The sequence below is a fragment of the Schistocerca nitens genome, chromosome 2, assembly GCF_023898315.1.
Source record: "Schistocerca nitens isolate TAMUIC-IGC-003100 chromosome 2, iqSchNite1.1, whole genome shotgun sequence".
NCBI lineage: Eukaryota > Metazoa > Arthropoda > Insecta > Orthoptera > Acrididae > Schistocerca > Schistocerca nitens.
In genome coordinates, this window is record NC_064615.1 from 1,011,271,679 (window position 1) to 1,011,287,202 (window position 15,524).

A 15,524-nucleotide genomic window follows, 5' to 3' on the forward strand; every position below is an offset into this window, starting at 1 on the left:
TGAAGAGTGCTTGAAAACTGTTGCCATAAGGACTGTCTAATGACTGTTTATTATGCTACGTTCTGTTCTGAAGTATTGGATCACTTTCTGAGGTAAATCACCATCCTGCCAAAAATTCTTCGGGTTGCAAAGAAGAAAAGTGAGAAACTTCCTGGCAGATTAAAACTGTGTGCCCGACCGAGACTCGAACTCGGGACCTTTGCCTTTCATGGGCAAGTGCTCTACCAACTGAGCTACCGAAGCACGAATGAGATTTTCACTCTGCAGCGGAGTGTGCGCTGATATGAAACTTCCTGGCAGATTCTGTGAGTACCGGGCATGAGTCGTGCTTCGGTAGCTCAGTTGGTAGAGCACTTGACCGCGAAAGGCAAAGGTCCCGAGTTCGAGTCTTGGTTGGGCACACAGTTTTAATCTGCCAGAAAGTTTCATATCAACGCACACTCCGCTGCAGAGTGAAAATCTCATTCTGGAAGAAAAGTGAGAATCATGGCTGGAATAAAAATGAACAAACCCTGCAGACCACTATTTAAAAGCTTGGGGATTCTTCCTCTTTCATGTATTTACATTTCTGAAAGTGCAGTGTTTATTAAGAAATATGCAATAACAAATCCTAGTGTCCTCTTCAGAAATGAAAATCTGCATCACCATGACATAAGACAGAAAACTGACTTTCACATGCTCCAAATAGAAAGTAGCTGTGCCAAAAAGGAACATTACACCATGGTAAAATTATTTATAACAAGTTTCCAAATTAAATTAAAGTAATAAATGATCTACAAAAATTTAAGCAGTGTTAAAAGAATATCAATTAAGGCATTTCTTCTATAGTCTGGAAGAGTTCCTCCAAAATCTTTGAGATCCTAAGAAAGTTAATGTCGAGTGTATAAGCCACATTGTTTATCACACAAAAATATTGTGTAAATGTGGCTATCTACTTGTAGCCTGTAACCATTAATATTAGTTTAGTCATATTCCCAGTTGTAATTTTCTAGCTATAGTGGTTTAATTATAAGTCAGAGCTTAAAAAAATGTATTCAGTAATACACACAAAACAACATCTAATAATGAAGACATATATGCACTGATCTATCCATTATCTGATGTGTTGTACTGTACATGTAATATAAACTGGACCAAATAAATACAAATACAAATCATACTGTACTTCTCATTTTCCAAGTGTTCTAGCCCTCTATTGTGTGCAAGAAACTAGCCTGAAATTAGCTTTGTTTTCAGATCTTTTTAACTAGCTTGTGGCAATGGGTGGGGGGGGGGGGGGGGGGCAATGTATGTGATTAGAGGCTATGCACAGATTGTTTTTGACCACAGCTCAGACACTAATGCAACTAGCAATATATTCAGAATCAGATATCACATTCACAAGCATATAATCGTATACAGGGAACGTGAATCATTAACAGAAGTGATCCATACATAATGCAATAGCTGCTAAACTACACATAAATACCTATACAAAACTTACCAAACAATAAGTGTAATGTACTTACATAGTGCTTTACAGTAACATACACAATTAATAGAAGACACAGACTCATTGCCACATAGCAAAAAATGCACTTGAGACACTGAAACTAGTTTCAAATGAAATTTATCAAACTCACAAGAAGAACTACATCCAGACACTGGGCTCAGCAGATATCATGTTCAGACAGTCATAACTACTGATACCACAAACCAAAAACCAGCATACATACAAACACTTCTCCTTTAGTGTTGTGTGTAAAAATGAAATTACATTAATGAACCGATTAGGAGAAACAGACAACTGATATTGCAAAACATACATGCTGTGTGTCCTCAACCTCCAGCTTCAGAAATCTATATCTAAATAAATATCTGCTGTTGCAATGAGCCACTTGCAGTATCCATAGAACATGCCTTACTTAGTTTTGTGACAAAAAAAATGAAGCCAGATTAATGGTCAAATTAGGCTATACCAGCTGCTGAATACCAAAGAAAAGACTCTATGTGAGCCCTTACTCTGTAACTTTAGAAGTCCAGAAGTAAATAAATATCCACCATACAATATTCCACTTGCAGCATGCACAGTGCACTCTTATTTTGGTTTTGACCTCTGAAGTTAGGGTCTGAGTGTGCCCTCCACCTATTTTTGTGGTATTCAATTGCTGGTGTCTTCTAAATGGATTGAGAATCTGGCTTCATTTTTTCTCGTAGTGTATTATTCAGATTCATAGGTATTGTTGGTTACACATTTCTCTGTGTTTTCCCCTCCATCTTTCTAAAAATTTCAAAAATATTTCACTTATTGATTTCTGATGTTCTGAAAGAAGTATAGCCTTTCTTATTCTTCTTCCCATTACTAATTATAAGATTAACATTAATTTTATAACTACTTTGTGCTTTCTGAAATTAGTCAATTCTTTATGAGTAACTGTTCAGTTTTTTCTTCTATTATTTAAGTATTATTCTAGTCAACAACTTATGAGACTGATTTTCTTTCCTTCAACCCATATTTACCAGTGTTTTGGGCTTCCTTTCTTTTCTACTGTTTGATTAAAATTCCCAATTCTCAGATTTTCATTCTTGTCACTTAATTTCTCAGTTCTTCAAAAATATTCTCTATGGCCACCCTAACATTTAATATGTGGACATACACATCTATACAATAGCAATTGGCAATGTCTCTGATTCATTCTTAAAAAGTAAGATTCAACACTTCAAGGACACCAGTGTTCTAAATTGAAAATAAAAGTAATTTATTCATTTTGTGATGTTCATTGCCCCTATTTTTCCCATTGTTCTAGCAACTCTTTACAGCTCATGTCGTAAGATCTTTATAGTACTTGTGCATAATCTTTTTGCACACTGGCTTTAGTTTTCAGCTCTGAGTTAAAAAGCATCTACATTTAACAAGATGTCTTTCTCTCTAGAATGGTAGTACTACAAAATGAAAAATAAGTTGACATTTGTAGCAAGTCACTTATGATTTTATTAATAGAGTGCTACGTGTTTCAAGATTGTAATCTTCTTTGTTCTGATTTATATTTGAGATACAGCATGTTTATTGGCGTCTATCTTGAGTCAGGTTATTGTGGCAGTAGAGCAGGACACTGCTCTTCTGACTTAAGAGACTTCCCTGTGTAAATAAGGGTAACGCTTATTTGATAACTCCTTACCTTCCCTTCATTTTCAATTGTGGCTTCAGGTTTTCTAATAGTGTTCTGTAACTTTCTCTTGACCCCATTTACCAGTGTGTTTGCCTCTTGACCACCTGTCAACATTTCAAATGCTCATACTTCTGGAAACTGCATCATGAGATTTCACCACAAATGCTTAAGACTGTCTTAAAATACAGTCGAACAAACAGTGAGGTTTCAGAAGGCAGCTGAAAAGTGTGTGTGTGTTTTTTGATTTTTCTTTGACATCAAGGACATTTCAGAAAAAGCTAAATATGCTAGGATATGTTGTAGAATGTGAGGAAAAGGTGAAACAATGCAGAGGGGAAGGCAACCTGGTTGAGCACAGATACATAGGGAACAAAGTCCCTGAACCAAAACCACCAGTGTTGAAGATGCTAACCCTCATTGCCACTGTTTGGATGAGAGTTTAGCAGAAGCCACAATTTTGCCTTGTCACTACTGTTGAATTCCATTGTGATTAATGCATGCTACAGAGAATGATCTTTCTCTGGTTACAATTAAGAAAACTTATATTCACAGCACAAGTTCACAATACAGTTTGGTTTTGGCTAACAAGGGAAAGATTGTCTGTGATCATGTAAGAGTACCAGAGACAAAGCCCACTGCTGTAATACCAATCCTACAGTGGAGTCTCATCCCAGGTGGCTGTTGGAGTGATATCCACAGTGCAGTGCATTGACACTATGGACCCACAGTGTGGTGTGACATCATGACATACAGATGGTGTCACACTTAGACAGTGTGAAGACAAGTGCGAAGTGGTGCAACATGATGGTGTAGAAACAAGCATCCAGACTGGTCTCAGTGAAGTTCCAACTGATGGGCTGCAAAGTGCAGCCTGCTTCTGGCCCGGAACTAAGGAAGTGATGGATTGCTGCAGGTTGCTCTCCACCTTAAATATCCCACAGTCTGAGTGATATCCATGGTAATTTGGTGACTGCGTGACCTGCAGACGGAAAGTGGTTCCTCAGTAGCAGTGCCACCATTTTGCTGACATTCGGTGCTACGGACCATGTCTGGTACCGGTAACAATTCATGTGTCAACATATTGTTTATAAACAGAATCACATCCACAACTTGCAATGCTCTTGTGATATTTGTAGACAGCCTTGGAAGAGAAAGCCTGCAGCCCAAGGATAGGAAAACCTGCAGGGTAAGATGATGTGCTGGAAGCATAATGTAGTCATCATATTGTCAAATTACAGCATTTAAATAATTTTGCAACAACAAAAACTCAGGGTGATAAAAATGGTTTGAAAAATCTGTGACAATTGCAACTGCATTTGTGGAAAATACATATAATAATGAAGTCATATAATATCCAAAGTAGCTTAGAATGTTACAAAACAGACAAAGAGGCACAAGAATATAGTAATGTCCATATCAACACTGAAGTTAATGAATAATCCAAGCAAATAAACTTACAAGCCACCTAATGATGTTTGTCAGAGGGTACTTTTTGTACCACTAACTGAGCCCCCCAATCCTGTTCCACTCATGAACAGTGTGTGGGAAGATTGATTATCGGTAAGCCTCTGTATTGGCTCTAATTTCTCAGATTTTCTCCTCATGGTCATTAAGTAAAACATGGGATGAGTAGTTTGTTATCCAACACTTCTCAGAAACTCTTTCAGAATTTCAATAGTAAATATCTCAATGATGCATAATGCCTCTCTTGTAATGTCTGCCAATGGAGATAGTTTAGCATCTCCATAACACTCTCACACTGCCTAAATGATCCTGTGGCGAAACGCATCACCCGCCATTGGTCTTCTCTATCTCTTCTACCAGTACTACGTGGTGCAGATCCCAGATAGATGAACAATATTCAAGAATTGGTTGAACAGGTGCTTTATAAGCCACTTCCTTCGTGGATGAGTTACAGTTACTTAAGATTCTTCTTATGAATCTGTGTTTCGCATCTGCTTTTCCCACTATCTGTTTAACATGTTCATTCCACTTAAGATCATTCTGGATATTTACTCCTAGTTATTTTATGGTAGATACTGTTTCCAGCGATTTTTCATCTATAGTGTAGCTGTAGCCGGCCGCTGTGGCAGAGCGGTTCTAGGCGCTTCAGTCTGGAACTGCGCGACCGCTACTGTCGCAGTTCGAATCCTGCCTCAGACATGGATGTGTGTGGTGTCCTTAGGTTAGTTAAGTTTAAGTAGTTCTAAGTTCTAGGGGACTGATGTCCTCAAATGTTAAGTTCCATAGTGCTCAGAGCCATTTTGTAGCCATATAGTAGTGGATTTCTTTTCCTATTATGTGCAATACATTACATTTATTTATGTTCAGGGTCAACTGCCAGAGCCAGCAGCATTCATCAGTTATCTGGAGGTCATTAATTGCTTCTACATCTTTTGATTTTGCTCCATTAGGTGCAAAATTGTTGAGTTCTATCTGCAAGGAAGTCTTGAATCCAGTCGCAAATATTCAATAAGGTCATATTTTTTTCACTGAATGGCAGTGGGACAGTATCAAATGCCTTACTGAATTCAGTGAACACAACATCAACCTTGAGTGCCTTTGTCTACAGTGCTGTGGACCTCATGAAGGAACAGAGCAAGCTGAGTTTTGCAGGATCTCTGTTTGCAGAATCCATGTTGATTTTTATAGAGGAGATTTTCATTCTCCATAAAGTCATAATTCCGCAACAGATTGACATCGACGATATGGGTCTATAATTGTGTGCATCTGTCCTACAGCCCTTCTTAAAAATGAGAATGACCTGCACTTCCTTCTTGTTGCTAGGAACCCTTCATCACTCAAGTGATCCACGATAAATTACTGCCAGAAGGGGGGGGGGGCAAGTTCTTTAGCGTAATCTTTGTGGAATCATATAGCTATTGCATCTGGTCCTGATGCCTTTCCACTACTAAGTGATTGCAGTTGTTTGTCTATTCCATGATTGGTTACCTAAATATCTGTCATTTTGGCATTTGTACAGTGATTGAAAGTAGGGGCCATGTTATGATGTTCTGCGGTGAAACAATTTCAGAAGACCAAATTCAAGACTTTTGCCTTCTCTCTGTTGTCTTCCTTTTGGTGCCACTATGTTCTCTGAGTGAATGAATAGATGATTTTGACGCCCTTACTGATTTTACATGAAAACCTCATAGCGTTTTTTTCTCAGGGCGGTTAACAACGTTTTTCTTTCGAAATCATTGAACGCTTCTCTCATTGCTCTCCATACAATCATTTTCACTTCAGTCAGCTTTTGTTTATCAGCTAGGTTTTTACTTCTCATGACTCTTGAGATGAAGTTCTCTTTGTTTATGTAGCAGTTTTGTAACATGGCTATTAAACCATGGTGGGTCTTTCCTGTCACGTAAGACCTTACTCAGAACATACTTGTGTAGGGCATATTGCATGATTCCTTTAAATTTTTTCCATTTGTTCTCCACATCTTTGTCTCATCACTGAATATTTGATGCCAACTGCTCAGATACTCTGATGTTTGTATGCTGTCACTCCTGCTAAGCAAAAATATCTTCTACCTTTCTTAATGTTCTTTGTAAGACCCATTGCCATAGATGCTATCACAGCCTTATGATCACTGATATCTTCCTCTGCCTTAACTGATTTGATAAGTTCAGGTCTGTTGCCAGAATGTCAAAGATGTTACCTTCATGAGTTGGTTCTCTATCTGCTCAAAGTAATTTCTGGACAAGACATCCAGAACAATGTCACATGAATCCCTGTCTCTGGCAGCAGTTTTGATAGCATGACACTCCCAATCAGTACCTGGCAAGCTGAAGTCACCCCGTATTAGAACTGTATGATCAGGAAAATTATTAACAATATTCTGCAAGTTCTGTCTGAAGCGCTCTACAACTAGAGCTTCTGACCCAGTTGGTCTATGAAAGCATCCAATTACCATTTTTGATTGATGTATAATACTTCACTTCACCCAGATTAATTGACAATTGGAATCTGTAATGATCTCGTTAGATTTTATCGAATTCTTTACTGCAGTAAATACACCAGCACCACTGGTGACCAACCTATCCTCACGATAAATATTCCAACATGAACTCAGGACTTCGTTGTCATTACTGTCCAGTTTCCACTTTCTGTCCTAATACTATGTGCACATTATAACCTCCAGTGTGCAATACTAATTCTGGGATCTTTCCTTGGATGCTCCTACAGTATACTAAAATCGGGTCTCTGATTCGCAAGGACAAACATTATTTGAGGACACTGTGGCTAATTTATCAGGCAAATCGTCTTTGAACTCAAGGCAGGGTTTCTCTAACCTAAAAATGCCACACATACTCCACTACCATAGTAGCCACTTCCTGTGTGTAGTGCACACCTGACCTACTAAGGGAAAGCCAACAATTTTGCTCCTGATAGTGGAGAAATTTACGTTCGATACCATCTCAGAGTCATCTGAGCCTCTGGTTTAGACCTTCCATTCTTCTCCAAACAAGAGGACCATGATCAACCCTGGGAATGATGCTGCAGATAGACAGCTTAGCCTGTACGCCGCATGCAATGCTGGTTGTCTTGACCAAATCAGCCATCCACTGAAAAACGCTGAGGATGCCCTCAGAACCCAAGCAGCATCTGTCATTTGTGCCAACATGTGCCACTATAAGCAAATGGTTGCACTCAGTGTTCATGTTAGCTACCGGCAGGACCGCCTCCACATCACAGATGAGACCACTGGCAAACGTACTGAGTGCACACTGGCGTTCTTTCCTGCCTTGCCTGCTATTTCCCTGAGGTGCTCCATCACCTGCCTAACATTGGAGCTCCCAATGACAAGAATACCCACCCTCTGCACTTGTCTGGACTGGCAGGAAAATCAGCCAGTGGCCCAAAAAGAAGGGCATCCTGTGCTGGCTCAGAGTTATCATCAACACTGGGTAGCACCTCATACTTGTTGCTAAGGTGTAGGGAGCCAGCCATGTGACCTGCTCTTTTTTTTGCCTCCCACCAAGTGACACACAAACCCACCACTGTCTACCACCCATTCTTGAGTGAGAACTGACTGGTCAGATGCTGCTTATCAGAAGATGCATCAACACCCAGCTCACCAGGGGATTCCAAGAGCACCAAAGGTATTAAAAGTCCCATCACCAGCACCCCAATATCACCACAACTTTGAACATTAGCCAGAAGCATGTCAGCAGTAGCAAATGCAGCTTCTATCTGTTTACAGATAGCAGCTAAATCTCCTTGTGTCCGCTCACAACTAGCACAGTCCCTAACCATATTGTAGCATGTAAAAAGTAGTCATACGGTCTCAAATGACGCTACTGAGTTTGGAATGTATGCAAAATATAATGAGGAGAATAAAGAAACACAAAAAATTGCTCTGCAGAGTTCTCACTGTACCCTGAGGCAGCAAGCTCTTAAACAGAAATAAATTTCTCTACTGAAGTGGATGTATCTGTTACTAGAAAAACTGCTTACCCAACAGCTACTGCATGAGATAAGTATGCATACTAGAATGCACTGATCTAAACTTTATGCTATATACCAGCATGAGATTTGAACTTATTGGCATGACGTGGAGTTTCAAATGGCAGGAAAATTACTCTATGAAGTCATCTTACACAAGGATATGCACCAAGATTTATGCAAAAACAAAAACTTGGTGTAATTTGATAACCACTAGTCTACACAGAAAAATACATTGGTATAGTACAGTTCTTTTCGAAAGCACGTGAACAGAAACAGAAGATAAACTAAATTACTGTGTATGAGAACTGCTGTTGCTGCTGCTGGCCCATCCCCTTGGCTCGGTATCTGCCTGTATTCTAAAGATGAGCAAAAAATCACTTATCTGTTACAAATCACAACTATTGAGAAGTCACAAATATATTAATAACTGTACCGAATCTGTCTGTGATTTCACTCACAACTGGGAGTCGCAAGTAGCATTTAATATTCAATGCCGTGTGCCATCTGTTGGCCGAATCTTATGCTTGTTCATGTGTACCGTGTGCCATGCTACATTTCAGTGATAAGTTGCAAGTAGCAACTAAAAAGCACAGTTAACTTGCAACATCAGGTGCCATCTGATGGCCTACGTTCATGCTATTATTTTTCTTTGTGACACGCTATCGAGCCTAACTGCGAATCCTGTGACAAGTTGCAAGTAGCAACTAAAAAGTGCAATTAACATTAGATGCCATGTACAATCTGTTGACATATCTTCATACTTGTTTCTAAGAACCTTGTGTCTCACGATATGTATGTATTACATAGTTATGGTCAATGAAATGAACCAAGAAGTTAATTTGTTCTGATAAAAATTTTATACTCGCTTGAGAATTGGTGCAACCAAGGAATGTGAATGTTGAATCAAGATTGTGCTAATAGATAGACCTATTGCATAGCCTGGAATTTTTGTGACATATTTAAACACACTTTTCATTGTAAAAGCTAAAACTGCAGGGTTATTTCGGAAAACAGATAATGCATAAACATATTTTGATGTGTATTACACACAGATATCGTACATAACTACTAAATTGCAACTGGTGTCTACTAAGTAACTTTTAGCACATGTTTAACAGCTGTATTCACAAGAGGCATTTTTTTGTGATGGTACACAGTTGAACTTTCCCCTGTATTCTCAAATATTACATTAACACTATTTCCAATGTCAACTTTTAAGTGTAGTATGAGTACTTTCGACTGTTTTCACCTGCACATCATCAACCTTAAAACTCGCCACTTTCCAACCTAACCTAGATCTTGGGCTACGCTACAGGTCAGTCTGTCATCACATCCAACAAGGCAGTAGGGATGGACAGGTCAATATCACACTCTAGCAAGTCTTTATCACTAAGTACACAGCAGAAAATTTTGGGGTATGGGACGGCTTAGACAAGATGAGAATGGAATTTTCATTATTCAGTCACAGGGTAGTTCACACTTATTTATCATCCCTTTTAAATCACATGACTTGAATGACACACTGTACCTGTAGTCATTTTGTACACTTATGTTATCAATTATGGCTCGCTGTGAGTTCTTCAAGAGTCGTCTTGAATCTTCACGATTATCCTTGGAGCAGCCAGTAATCGAAATGGGAGCAGCGCCTGGAAAATCTCGAAGGTTGTTTAACTTCTATATGGCTACTAATTACTAGCAACGTAATTACTATACAACAGCTAATATTTATGCTAATGAAAGCAGTTTGGGGGGGGGGGGAGGGGGGAGGTTTCAGACTTTGCCTAAACGATGTCTTTACTTTCATTCACAAACTTAGAAATTAACCTTACGTGAATGACTGAAAATGTGGTTCAGATACCTGTGAACGTAAGAACGTGGCTAGAATCCATATTCTAAACATGAGCTCTTATGGTACTGTGTGGTAATTTGTGTTATGATTCTCAACATCACACCGTCAGTATTTTCTCACTTGTTCTGTTAGTACAAAACTAAAGCCAAAGGAAGAACATAAGTAAAACATACTAATTAATGACAAAAACATTTTAAAGAACATAGTTCTTATTATAGAAAACAGCAGTCTATAATTATTATAAATAAACTGGAAGCAGTCTTGATCGCATAAATTTTTTAATGTGGTGACCGGTTTTCATCTTATTATAAGATCGAAACCGGTCACCACATTAAAAAATTTATGCGATCAAGACTGCTTCCAGTTTATTTATAATAAGATATATAATATTTATAATAAGATTTATAATAAGATATATTATAAGATCGAAACCGGTCACCACATTAAAAAATTTATGCGATCAAGACTGCTTCCAGTTTATTTACTGACTGTTTTGTTGAGATAAAATTTTGTCTGTGGGCAAGCATATCTTTTGTATATCATGAAACAACTGATGAAGAATCATTGCAAATATTTTAATAATATCATTCCACATAACCTTTTGTCAGTTGGGTTACTGACAGGTAATGACATATTTCTTGATTATATTGACACAGTTCACTTCTTACTTGCATCTAATGACGGTGTAACATCTAAGCTGATAAAATCATGTAAAGTGCAGAAGTCAAAGAAATCGCATAAGTAGCAAAAATCGCTGAAGTCGCGTTAGTGGCGTGCGGAGGGATACAAGTTGCGAATTCTTTAACACTGTGATTCTTAACAGTGGCAAATCACAATTAAGAATTGCAGTTACTGAGAAGTATCTTTCACAGAAATCACTGATTTTGGAAAATCACTATTTAGTCCATCCCTACAGTACACTAACTGTGGGGGCCCTGTAATTAGGGGTCACCTGATTCAAACTGAGTCACGTGATTGGTGGTGTGGTCGTCTGACAGCAGGAAAATTGCACTGGGAAGCTGCCTTGCACAAGGATGTGCACCAAGATCTACGCAACAACAATAACTTAGAGTAATTTGCTAACCACTAGTCTATACAGTAAAATGCACTCAGTTCAGTGTCTGCAGGTGCCCTGACTTTGGGAGCCCTGTAGCCAATGGTCACCTGATTCAAACTTGAGTCACGTTATGGGTGACATGACAGTCTGACGGTGTGAAAATTACCTTATGTAATATTGCAATGACCTAACAACAGATTGTTTGAAAACTATATGTAGTACAGTGAGTATTGTTGTAACACATTGTTGCAACGGGGAGCTGGGGTCATGTTGTGAGGAGGGGGCCAAATTGGGGTGTGAGTGAGTGGTGTATTTCACTCCTGGAGGTGTCAGTGACACAGTGATATCTGCAACAACATTTATTTATTGTGTAAAGTGTACAAAGTTACATGTATCGCCAGAGCAGCAGCCGAGTGTAATTGCACATGTCATGAAGTAGTGTTGATGCCTAGTCAAGAGAGTCATGACATCACTCTGCATGCCAGTTCCATAATCACTTGCTGTGCTGGTGGCATCTTTGGGGTGAAGAGGCATTGCAAGCTGAACATCCCACGATACAGTGTGGCTCCAAGCTTAGCACTCTCAAAGACAGCCCATCTCCTGTTCAGGTGGAGACTGCTGACTGTGGTCCAGGATGTCAGTTGTTGTGAAGACTAGACCCTTGTCTCCCTCCCTGGATTGACCAATGCTCATGAGTCAGCTAGGAGGCTGCACGAGCATGCCACGCCTGATCATTGTGTGGAGACAGTAAGTAGCTTGCAGATCATCCGCAATGACCCAGTAGTCAGCAATGGCAGACCAAAGCTGTGGTACGCATCAGGTTGGCTGCATCTTAGTGTTGAAGTCAGCAAACAGGTAGTAGGTGGGCTGTCATTGATCAGCTTGTCACGGTTTTACTGGAACTCAATAAACTGACTTTCTCTCTTGTTCTAGTGACACAAACAGAATGACAGCATGACTGAATGTGTGAATTAGCTTGAAATTCCTTGTTATTTAAAGAGCCTCCTGGTGTATGAGCACATTTACCCTACATTTGATTTTGCTGTGGTGCTGGTTTTGAAATTACGTAGTGTTACCTCACAGACCACAGTGCCTCACTATGCAGCACACAATGTTTGCGTTTCTGCCCTCCTCAATCTGAGATTGCGTTTCTGCCCTCCTCAATCTGAGATTGTGTGGCCATGTTCGCCTCGTGCCCATGTCCATTGCACTGGCAGTACATCTTGCCGACATTCTGAGTGGCACACTGGCCCAGAGCTTATCTCTCTGTTCTAAGCTCGCCTGGTAGAACTTTTAAAAATTTAAACATGTAAGGTAAAATTTTTCTGCTGTGCATCAATACTGTACAGTAGGAATTTAAGAAGGTAGTGATAAATTAATACTATGGGAATTAGATACATACATTATGCAATAGTTACGTAACATAAAGGAAAGGCAACCACTCACTTATAGCTGACTGATGTGTGGCACACAGAAATACGCAAAAGTAAACGGTATTCATACTATATTTTGAGCTCTTGCTCTTTCTGTAGACAGGGTGTATGCGCCCCGGGAAAAACCCGAAAATTTTTTATCTAGGAAAAAAACCGGGAATTTTTTAGAATTATGGGAATTTTTCAGTGTTCTAGTTTTCAGATATATTTTTGTAATTTTGATTGGTAAAAACTGATACTCTAACGTCCGTCAACAGCAAAATGTGTCGGAGGCTTTAGGACGAAGACTGTGCAGTACTTCATAATAGAGTTGTAGCGATTCGTGAATGAGTCGTTCATTTGAACGACTCTAAATAAAGAATCGTGAGAATCGAATCGTGATACGGACGAATCGTCGTTCAAAAGAATCGTAAGAACGATTGCGTGTTTCCGAGTCGTGACGATTCCAAGTTCCAACGATTCATCGATTCTTAGTACGCTATGCTTCGAAGGCAACTTCCGAATCATGCCGAGTCGTGCCGAATGATTACGACCGCCAGATGGCAGTCAGATGGAGGATGCGTGTGAACAAAGGAAGCTGGGAACGTCGAACAAACGAAGTAATACCGTCTTTAAACAAAAGCTTTTTAATTAATAATTTCAAGTTCGAGTTTTCGAATGTTATCGTGTTCAGATTCACATTAAATTTTACTGAAGTAATGTCGCTGTATACGATTGAATCCTACTGTTTAGAAGTACATCTTCTCACGCAAATAATAGTGACAGCGGCAAGTTCTCAGACAAATTAAAAGCAAAATATCTATGCTTTGTATTTAGAAGAAATGAAAGTTAAGCTAAATTTGCTGTGTGGGAGGGCTGTCAGCTGCGTTATGAATTGCAAGGGTGATATGGACTTGTAAAGACATCTTAGCACAGAAAAACATAGGATGATATGAGTCAAACCACGTCTGCCTCACTGCTAGATTTTGTTACTATAAAACAGACGTCTGTAGTTAAATACGTTCAAGCCACACAACGAAACTGGCATACCACGTAATTTTGCACCACCTTTCGCACAAATCGACTCCTCTGTCCTGGCATACTGAAATAAAACAATAGATGCAATCAAATCAAACGTGACCTTTCATCAATTAAGGCATTACACGTATAAATCGAGAATCACACTTGTAACGTAATATGCATGTTTACTCATAAATAAACTATTTCTGGCATATCATGACACAGTTCGATTCTAACCCCATTGACAATTTCAGAAGTGAGTAAGATGTAGAACTTTTTGCATTCCGTAAGAATCGACAGGCGTCTAAAGCTAGCGAAATGAGGGATGCTCAACTACCGGACTTACCGATAGATGGCTCTACCAGCTGATTACTGTCGTCTGTATTGACCGCCATATTCGAATTTGGCAAGAAGTTTCTCTCGGTCTGTACGGTGTATAAGGAATTAAGTATTATCGAAATGGTGATTTCTTGTTCCGCTTTCAATTGTACGAAGCGATGGAGTAAGGAAAGTGACTTACCATTTCACAGGTAATAGGACTACCGATACAATACGATAAAAATACAGACTTAGTGCGTTTGCTAATGCGATGTTTTTGAACAGGTTTCTCCTAAAGCACCCAGAGCTGCTAAAGAAGTGTATTACTTCCGTGAAGCGGAAAGGTTTTAATCCTACGTCTTGCAGTTCTCTTTGCGGAAACCATTTGCGACAAGATGATTACGTAGTGAGCCCTAGAACGTGGAAGAAACGTCTCAAACCCGAAGCAGTGCCATCAGTTTTTGACTTTCCGGCTCATTTGATACCACCAAATAAACAGCGACGATGACATGTTGTTAGGATTTTGAGTGACAACGAATGCTTCTCCATTTGAGGTAGCTAATTAATTTCCTTGCTATGTGTGTGCTTTTTACTTTTGTGAATTTATTTCGTACGAACACAAATGAGCTACATAGGTCTAAGCAATGTTGTAATACAGGTCCATATTTTTGTTTTTAGCCATCGCATTAGCAAACGCACTAAGTCTGTATTTTTATCGTATTGTATCGGTAGTCCTATTACCTGTGAAATGGTAAGTCACTTTCCTTACTCCATCGCTTCGTACAATTGAAAGCGGAACAAGAAATCACCATTTCGATAATACTTAATTCCTTATACAGCGTACAGACCGAGAGAAACTTCTTGCCAAATTCGAATATGGCGGTCAATACAGACGACAGTAATCAGCTGGTAGAGCCATCTATCGGTAAGTCCGGTAGTTGAGCATCCCTCATTTCGCTAGCTTTAGACGCCTGTTAAGAATCGTGCCATCGCAGACTAGAATGAATCGTGAACGAATCGTAGGAATCGATTCGCAATGTGAGATTGAATCGTAGGAATCGAATCGGGAAAAAGAATCGTGTTGCCCAACTCTACTTCATAACAACGAGCGTGACCTCACAATTGTTTGCGCTGTACCGTGCGCGAACGCCTACAGTTCTGTTGTGTTACCGCCTCGACTACAGTTTTTCTTTGTTAAACAATGTCATCAAAACAGTGTCGTTCACCAGGCGACAATCCGTTGCGCCGTGGAGTGCCATTAAATAGTC

The 15,524-nt window shown here is 39.4% G+C and overlaps 1 non-coding gene across 1 annotated transcript; it reads right to left on the bottom strand.

Annotated features, from left to right (window-relative positions):
- Positions 1 to 169: 169 nt before the first annotated feature.
- On the bottom strand, positions 170 to 244 carry Trnas-uga (transfer RNA serine (anticodon UGA)). Its single transcript has one exon. It is a non-coding gene; the product is annotated as a tRNA-Ser (tRNA).
- Positions 245 to 15,524: the final 15,280 nt, after the last annotated feature.